Genomic DNA, 9,355 nt, shown 5'->3' with positions numbered 1-9,355 from the left:
ACCCTTAAAAAGTATCTGGAAGCTACAAGTGGTGCAGAATGCCATGGCACTGAGTTTGTATGTAACACCTCCACTGTGCAAGCTGAATTGAGTACCAGTTTTATTCCTAGTCCAATTCAGATTGTTGGATATCAGCTTTAAAGTTTTTGGGGGCACTAAATTACTAAATTACCTGAGGAACCATCTCATTCCAATTTCATCTATCCATCTCACTTAGTCAGGCAGGGAGATATGTTGCAGATCCCATTGATTAAAGATTGGTAGGCTCCAGGAAGACAGCCTTCTTTGCTATCGCCTCAGCCTTTTAGAACATCTTACCCCTAAATGTTAAGAGTGTTAAAACCTATACCTGACAATTGGCTTGGGGGTAAAAAGTGATATGTGATCTTGGGGTAGTTGGTGATTTGAGGGCACTCTGTTCACATTTTAAAATCTGTAATATTTTAAATTTGACTTCGTTTACAAACTCCATTTTATTTGTTGCTGTTTTTAATTTTTTTATTGCAAACCACCCAGAGTAAACATAGGTGAGATGGACAGTGTAGATATGTGAATAAATAACATAATTGGTGTTGGGCTTTTTGCCACTGATTCTTTTAGTAATTTAATACCCTCCTAATGAAACTATCAAAGCACCTATGAACCATTTCCTTACTAGGGTTTATTTACCTATATCCTGTGTTTTCCCAAGAGTTCTTCACTAAGATAACACATGTCAGTCAGAATACAAACTCCTTTTTGGCAATATTATCTTTGTAGCCAGTTGTTAACTTTCAAAATCTATTGTTCTTTTTGTACCAAGTCAGTTCTAAATATTAAAAAACAAAATGATGTGCTCATGGTTTATTTTTTTATCTATATACTACATTGACCTATATGCTACACAAATTAAATAAACCAAGAATGTTTTCTTCATCTTCCTGCCCAAGAGCATGTAGAGATTAGACATTCTTGATAACCGAGATCAAAACTTTTTCCACACATTATCTTGTCTTCAGCTCCAGGACTTCTTAGGGACACTTCAGGATTTTCACATTTATAAATCTATTATGATATGTGTCCAAGAGCTATGCAGATCGTGCAGAATGCATCTGCGAGAGCAATTATGGGCTTCTCTAAGTATGCCCATATTACTCCAACACTCCGCAGTCTGCATTGGTTGCCGGTCAGTTTCCGGTCACAATTCAAAGTGTTGGTTATGATCTATAAAGCCCTTCATGGCACCGGACCAGAATATCTTCGGGACCGCCTTCTGCCGCACGAATCCCAGCGACCGGTTAGGTCCCACAGAGTCGGCCTTCTTCGGGTCCCGTCGACTAAACAATGTCGTCTGGCGGGACCCAGGAGAAGAGCCTTCTCTGTGGGGGGGCCGACCCTCTGGAACCAGCTCCCCCCTGAGATTAGGATTACCCCCACCCTCCCTACCTTTCGTAAACTTCTTAAGACCTACCTCTGCCGTCAGGCATGGGGGAACTAAAACATCTCCCCCTTGCCCATGTTGTTTTGTTGATTGATTGACTGTGTGCCTGTTTTTTATATATATATTGGGATTGTTTTATGAAATTACTAATTTTAAATTGTAATTAGATTGGTGGGCATTGGATTTGTTATTATGTACTGTTTTTTATTGTTGTTGTGAGCCGCCCGGAGTTTGCGGAGAGGGGCGGCATATAAATCCAATAAATCTAATCTAATCTAATCTAATCAAATTAGCTCTCCCCCCCCCCCAAAAAAAGAGCCATAATGAATTAATAGAATGTATGTATCATTTAATTAACTATTTTTCATTCATTATGGTATTAAATTCTGGTATGAATCAGGTTAAACTATTCTAAGCCTAGGTATTTGGAATTCAAAATATGAAGCATATTTTTGTTTCTCTGAAAGGTTACATATGTGTAAATTAATACAAATAAAGAATAAGGAAGAAAATATTGAAAAAAGCATGGCAGATAAAAGTAAACCTGATTATTTTTTGACACACATTGAACAAGATCAATGTCAGAATTTTTTTTAAAAAAGAAATTATATGGGTTGGAATGTCAAATAAAAGTTGCATTGTCTGCTTGTAGATTTAAAAAAAAAATACTCTTTGCTTCTCTGTTTTCAATGGAGTCCCAGTGATAACACTGTGGTCTCTTGTTTAAAATGTGAAGTGAAGCTGGGAGACACAATGAAAGGCAATCAGTCTTCAACAGAGCTTCAACACACTGGACCTGGAACAAAATGTCCTAATACAGCTCAAAACAAACCAGCCTCGTTTCTATAAACACTGACTGGTTGTAACAGGTGAGATTTCTCTCCAGCTAAGTGAATGCTTTATTAATTAAAAACAAGGAAGCAACAGCGTTTGGATTAGCATCAAAGAAGCAACATTAGTGAGTTTTAAGATTTGTATTGTAAACATGAGGATTTATAAAAACTGCAGACATTAATGCCCTTTGATTACAGACCCGTCACATTTTTGAAGGACATGAGAGCTAGGAGAAAAATGAAAAGCAAGCACAAATATTCTGAGATTAGACAAATCTGTTAGAAAAACAATGTATGGGATGTCAGTCATTTCTCCCATAAACAACCAACTGTTGATCTGTTTTGACAGAGGAGGACAAAAGAGTCTTAAGAACTGAACTTGAGGATATTTATCTAGCTTATTGCTGATAATTGTTATGTTATTTAATTATGCTCCCCCCTCCAATATCTGTAATAAAACTAATTTATAAAAGAGTGGTTTCTTGAACCTTTGCCTGTTGAGTTTGAATAAGGGTTTGGATGAAGAGATTGGAACTAGATTCCTTGAATTCTGTTTTTGACACAAAACATTTACTTTTGTGGAGAACCGGATGGCATTAATAGAAATGATGATTTATTAATTGGATTTTTACGTTGACCTTCCACCAAAAATGAATATCAAGTTTTTAATTACAGCAACATTCAAATAAGGAGATCTACAACCAGTTTAAATATATCTGGCTCTTTCAGAGAGAGAAGAAATCAAGTCATATAGTACAGTGTTTCCCAACCTTGGCAACTTGGAGATATTTGGACTTCAAATCCCAGAATTCCCCAGCCAGCAAACGCTGGCTGGGGAATTCTGGGAGTTGAAGTCCAGATATCTCCAAGTTGCCAAGGTTGGGAAACACTGATATAGTGCTTCAGCAGTGATTGGTTGCCTAAATTTTTACTGACACACTGTGAATGTGGCTTATTTTGTGGGTGTGGCTTGAAAGTCATGTGACTGGGTGGGAGTGGCTTGCTGGCCATGTGATCAGGTGGGAGTGGCTTGACAATCATGTGAGTGGAGGGTGACTTAAAGGTCATGTGACTGGGTGGGAATGGTTACCGACCAAGATAAGTTTTCAAATAGGTACTTGGATTCTTTTTCAATTGATTAAGTCACATTATTTGAATAGCCACAAAAAGGACAAATGATAGACAGCATTATTTGTTGAGGAGCACAGGGACATTTTAAGATTTTGTGCTGAACCCACAAGGTTCAGTATGATAACAGATTAGGCAAGTAGCTCAATTTTCTTTAAAATTGCTATAAAAGTTCAGTTCTAGATAATGATTAAAATGATTAAAGTGTTTATGCGTAAAAACATACTATTTAATTATTTCCTATTTTAAAAATAATTAAGAATCATACTAAGGTACTAGAGAAGGATGAACAATAAAAAAACTATTAAGTATTCAATAAATAGTGCATAAACTTAGTACCCCCACTGTGTCTCCCCACCCCTCCACCCCCCGTGGGGGCAGCAGCCCATTACTGTGCTTCAGGCATTGGACCAAGATCTGACTTTTCTTTCTGGCCTCATTCAGCAAAGTTCACTGTTTGACCTTTTGCTATTCACTGTCTCTAACCCAAGCTACGTACCTCACTGGGGAAAACTGGAGGATGAAATGCCACAGGTAAAACTTGGAAAATTAGAATATTGTGCAAAAGTTCATTTATTTCATTAATGTGACTTAAAAGGTATATATGAGAGATGATTAATATATAATTGCGATGATTATGGGATACAGCTCATGGAGACCCCAATTCCTCAATCTCAGAAAATTAGAATATTACATGCAATCAATAAAACAAGGATTGTACATAGAACAACATTGAACCTCTGAAAAGTATAAGCATGTATACTGTATGGATTCAGTACCTGGTTTGGGTCCCACCTGGTTTGGGTCCCTTTTGCAGCAATTACTACCTCAATGCAACGTGGCATGGAAGCTATCAGCCCGTGGCACTGCTGAGGTGTTATGGAATACTAGGATGCTTCAATAGCGGCCTTCAGCTCTTCTGCATTGTTCCATGTCATGTCTTTCTCTTGGCAATGGCCCATTGATTCTATATGGGGTTCAGGTCAGGCGAGTTTCCTGGCCAATCAAGAACAGTAATCCCACAATCATTGAATCAGGTTTTGGTACTTTTGTCAATGTGGATAGGCGTCAATCCTGCTGGAAAATGAAGTCAACTTCCCCATAAAGCTCCTCTGCAGAAGGAAGCATGAAGTGCTCCAAAATATGGTAGATGGCTGTGATGACCCTGGATTTAATGAAGCACAGTGGACTAACACTAGAAGATGACATGGCTCCCCAAATCAACACAGACTGTGAAAACTTCATACTAAACCTGAACCATCTTGTAGTATGTGCCTCTTCATTCTTCCTCCATACTCTGGATCTTTGGTTTCCAAATAACATGTAAACGTTTCCACAGTCATCTAAAGTTATTCATTTCTTCCTACCTTCTGTTGTGATTCAGCCTGAGGCTACTCAGGGAACAGCTGGACCTCTGCCGGATTCATGCCCAGAGGAGGAGGACAGTGAACAGGAGGGGGAGGACCAGGCAGACGGGGGAGAGGAACGTCAGGAATAGGAGGAGGGAGAGCAGTCTGAGACCCCCGGGGGGGGCTCTCCCCAGCTAGTAGCCTGGATTCATTGGATGAAGACGCACAGGCTATAATAGACATGAGGCAGCAACGTGCAGCTCAAAGACGGGGCCAATTAGAAAGGTATTTCCATCCCTGAATTGGCAACAGCTGGGTTTGGGTGTGGTTCTCCTCAGCAGGGTTGAAAAGGCAGGCCCGCCCTTACAGTCTTGTGGAGAGTTATCAACTGGGAGTCCTGTGACCTTGCTTCGATTCTTGGCATCTCTGATCTTGGCTTGTGGCCTAGAAGTCTGGAAGACTTGGGGGAGGCGTGGGTTTTATTATCTCCAGCATTGTTTTTGCCAGCAAGAATCCTGTTTTATTGCCTGGCCTTCGTGAAACCTCTGTGAAGCTTCATAGTGTTCCTGTCTGTAAGAACAGTTTTTGTTACCTGTGTTTGCTTTCAATTATATAAACTGCCTTTGCTTTTTACCAGTGTGTCTGGTTACTCTTTTTGGTTGGTGTTGGTGTCTGGGGGGACCCAGACAGAACACCTTCTCAAGATCTTTTATTTTTTATACCATTCAGGATCGAGCATGTCTTTGACTAATCTGTCAAAGATTTGACAGAATCTACAATAAGACTTTCTGGCAGCAATTTTCAGTGAAAAAGTGAGGTAGGAATGCTTTGAGTGTGTGTGTGTGTGTGTTAACAATATTCGACAAAAATACATACATGTATTTTTCAGTCAGTGAATCCTGTTCACATTGCAGTAGAGCTTATTCTACTACAGCATTAACTTTTTTCACCTCAAATATAGTCTGTCAAATTTGATTGAGAACAGAGATGCAGTTCTTTTAAAATTTTATGTTATGCTTAACTCAATAAACAAACAGCTAGAAAGCAGAAGCCAAAGGGGGAAAAAAGATTTTAAAAAAAGAATTGTTAATTTCCTTCAGAAATCTTGGCCACAATGTATTTTTTAAAAATCAAACCTAGGATGTTTCTAACAGAATAACAGAGTTAAAATCTTAGCCAAACCCCTGCTCAAGCAGAAAGCCCTATACCATGTTAGAGAAAAGGTGGTCCAATTTTTTCTTAAAGACTTCCAGAGCAAGCCATTCCACTTAGTAATGGTTCTGACAGTCAGGAAATTTCTCCTTAGTTCTAGGTTGCTTCTCCCCTTGATTAGTTTCCACCTGTTGCTTTGAATAATAGATTGACACCCCACCCCCCTTCTCTATGGCAGCCTCTTAGATATTGGGACACTGCTATCATATTGCCTTTAGTGTTAACAACTGTTCTTCATATATTTTAGTTTTTAAATGTGAACTGAGACCACATCAATCTGTTTTGAACATTTAAATACCCATCCAGCCTTCAGTTCATTTAATCTGCAAGAAAATACATTCAGCAAGGACTTGAATTTCTTGTTCAGTATTGCAAATGGAAACTTATAAATAAATCCAGTGAGAGAGAACACTTATTCAAATAGCACTAAGACTGTAGCTGCACATGGCCCTTTTGGCTAGAAAATCAGATTTGGAAGATTGAAGAAAGGTAATTGTTATGATTGTTATTATTTGGCTATGTGAAAGCCCTTACTGTAATTGCCTATTAACCAATGAAGAATTAAAATATTATAAACAGAATTTTAAAAGCCTTTCTAAAGAATGGTAAAATACTGTCAAAAAGCAGTATTCCAATATCTGTAATGTCAAATTAAACATATAGACTTGTCATTGGAGATTGTAATTATCTGTGGTAACACAAAGCCATACAAATAAGAAAAGGTCACATCCAGAGCAGAAAATAGAGTTAAGTAACTGACAAGCTGTTTTGCCCAAATTTCTGTATTACTTTCAAACAATCCTAATTAAATTGGATAAAAGATATTTTGATCAATAAAATGTTATCAAGATTTATGTGGACAAGGAAAAAAAACTGGAATTAACATTGTTACAAAATAATAGAACTCAAGGGGGGTTCAGACATTCAGATTACGAATTATATTATCAAGCTTCAATTTTGGTTTGGGTCAAAGAATGCATTCGACTTGAAAACAAAAGGCTTCTAGCATCAGAGGGATACGACCTACAATTAGGATGGTACAGATTTCTCTGGGATGAGAAGCACAAAACACATTCATATTTTGGAAGGCACAACATTAGAGATTCATTACTTGAAATTTGGAACAAAATTTAAAAAACAGCATTATATTAAATTTCCAAAATGGTTTTTGGGTATGGAACTGATGACACATCCCAATACTACAGATTTGAATAAAATTATAAGATATGTAGACATTTTAGATGAAGGAGAAGTCCATCCAATAATTGGAACAACAGGGAATTAACATAGATTAGTGGCCATATTTCCAAATCAAGTCAAGATTTGATAAAGATAAGAAACAATTTCAAAAAGAAAAATCGGTATTGGATACAATTTTATTAGATAAGGAACAAAATTAATCAGCAAAATTTACATTTTTAAATTAAATTACAAAATGGAAGAAGAGATAATAAAAGGGAACATGATTAGCTGGGCAAGGAATATTGGACACACTATAAATTTGGAGCAATGGGACATTGCTGATATTTAGCACCACAAGATTAATTTAGAAATCAATTGAAATAAGGGACTATAGACAGCATTTGTGTTTTTGTTATGTTTGTTGTACTGTTAGTAAAGTCTTATTTTCTTTTTCTATGTTGTTTTAAAATGTAAATCAATCTAATAAAAATTTATTTTAAAATAAAAATGTAACTGACAAGCTGCTATTTTTAAGATTTTTTTAAGACCATAAGCCCTAGCCTTCAACTTACCAAACTAGAACCCCTGAGAAAGACATATAAATACATTATTCTTAAATTATTAAGTGTTATTAATTGTTACTCTTATTAAGGCTGAAGTCTCTCAAATAAAGTATAGAGAAAAACAAACAAACAGTATGTTGTGAAAGCTCTCCTTTAGGACAGTAACTAATTGATTTCACACAGCACACTAATATTTGTTTAATGTTATGTACCAATTTCTATCAGCAATTGTGCTAATATCACTCATGTAAAATTGTACTTATTGTAGATCCTCTATTTACCAAACCATTTGGGGTTAGCTGTCACAAAGGAAATGCTAAAAATAACAAAGCTGGAGAAAGTTGATCTGGCCTATTTTGGTTATTATTATGTAATGACAAAATTTTCTTACTATATTTACCAGAGACATATTAAACTCAGCCTTAATTAAAACACTTTTCTGTTCTCTTTTTTTGCTATATCCCATATTCTATAAAAAGAACCATTAAAAGGAAGTTGCTACCTGAATTATTGGAGCAATTGCAATTGCATTTTCAAAGCAATAAATTCAGAGTTTAAAAATTATAATTACAAAGTTATGCATGTTTTATTGGTGGACTTTTTAAAAGAAAACTTAAGGGGTAATTGTTAAACGATATAGAAAAAAATCCTACATTGATCTTTTAAACAATCTATTCCCTGGCAATATTTATTCAATGGCAGAATCACATGAGATACAAATAATAGGTGGAGGCAGCAAAGCCAAGGTTACAGATCAAACTGCAAACTGAAGAGATTATTGGAGAGGATTAACTAAGCAAGGGTGTACTTAACTGAGCAATTCTATACTCTAATTATATTGGATGGAAGCAGAGTGATATACTCCCACTTGGTTAGCAGAATTGCCATAGTGTCTTCTACTCATTCGTTCTGTAGGAAGGTAGGAAATGTACAGTACAGAAAATCAGAAGATGGCATTAAAATAATACATATGCACTAGACTAAGCCCCATTATTATAGTGCTAGTGTCAAGGTCCCAGCACTCCATCTCACTCCATATGTGGAAGTTAAATTGGGTACTAGTGCATCTTAGGGTAGAAATTTCAATCACGCAAACCTCTAAAACTCAAAAACACCTACCTACCTATCATCATCACTATCAAATATTGGACAATGGATTGGCTCTAAACCAGGGGTGAAATCCAACTGTTTCTAACAGATTCTGGACAATCGGTAGTGGAAATTTTGAGTAGTTTGGAGAACCATCAAATACGACCCCTGGCTGACCCCAAAGTGGGGTGGGAATGGAGATTTTGCAGTATCCTTCTCCTGGAGTGGGTGGAAATTGAAATTTTGCAGTACAGTATCTCTCCCCTGCCATGTCCACCAACCTCACCATGCCCACTAAGCCACGTCCACAGAACCAGTAATTTAAAAAATGGATTTCACCACTGCTCTAAATCCCACTGGATCTGAGGATAAATTTCAGTCTCACGTTGAGAAAAGGCAATCAAATATCTAAACCTAAAGAGGTTTCATATGCATTAGACTCAAATTTATTATTCATTTCCTCCCCCAAGGAACTTGACACCATCTGTATATCATAATGCAACTAAAGAATTCATACCATTAGTCTAATAGGAATAGGCAGTTATGACCCCAGGATAACTCCAGATAAAGATTTGGCAT

The sequence above is a fragment of the Erythrolamprus reginae genome, chromosome 1 (genome assembly GCF_031021105.1).
Source record: "Erythrolamprus reginae isolate rEryReg1 chromosome 1, rEryReg1.hap1, whole genome shotgun sequence".
NCBI lineage: Eukaryota > Metazoa > Chordata > Lepidosauria > Squamata > Dipsadidae > Erythrolamprus > Erythrolamprus reginae.
The sequence above is the reverse complement of the archived record's forward strand: the minus strand, read 5'-3'. Positions refer to the sequence as shown.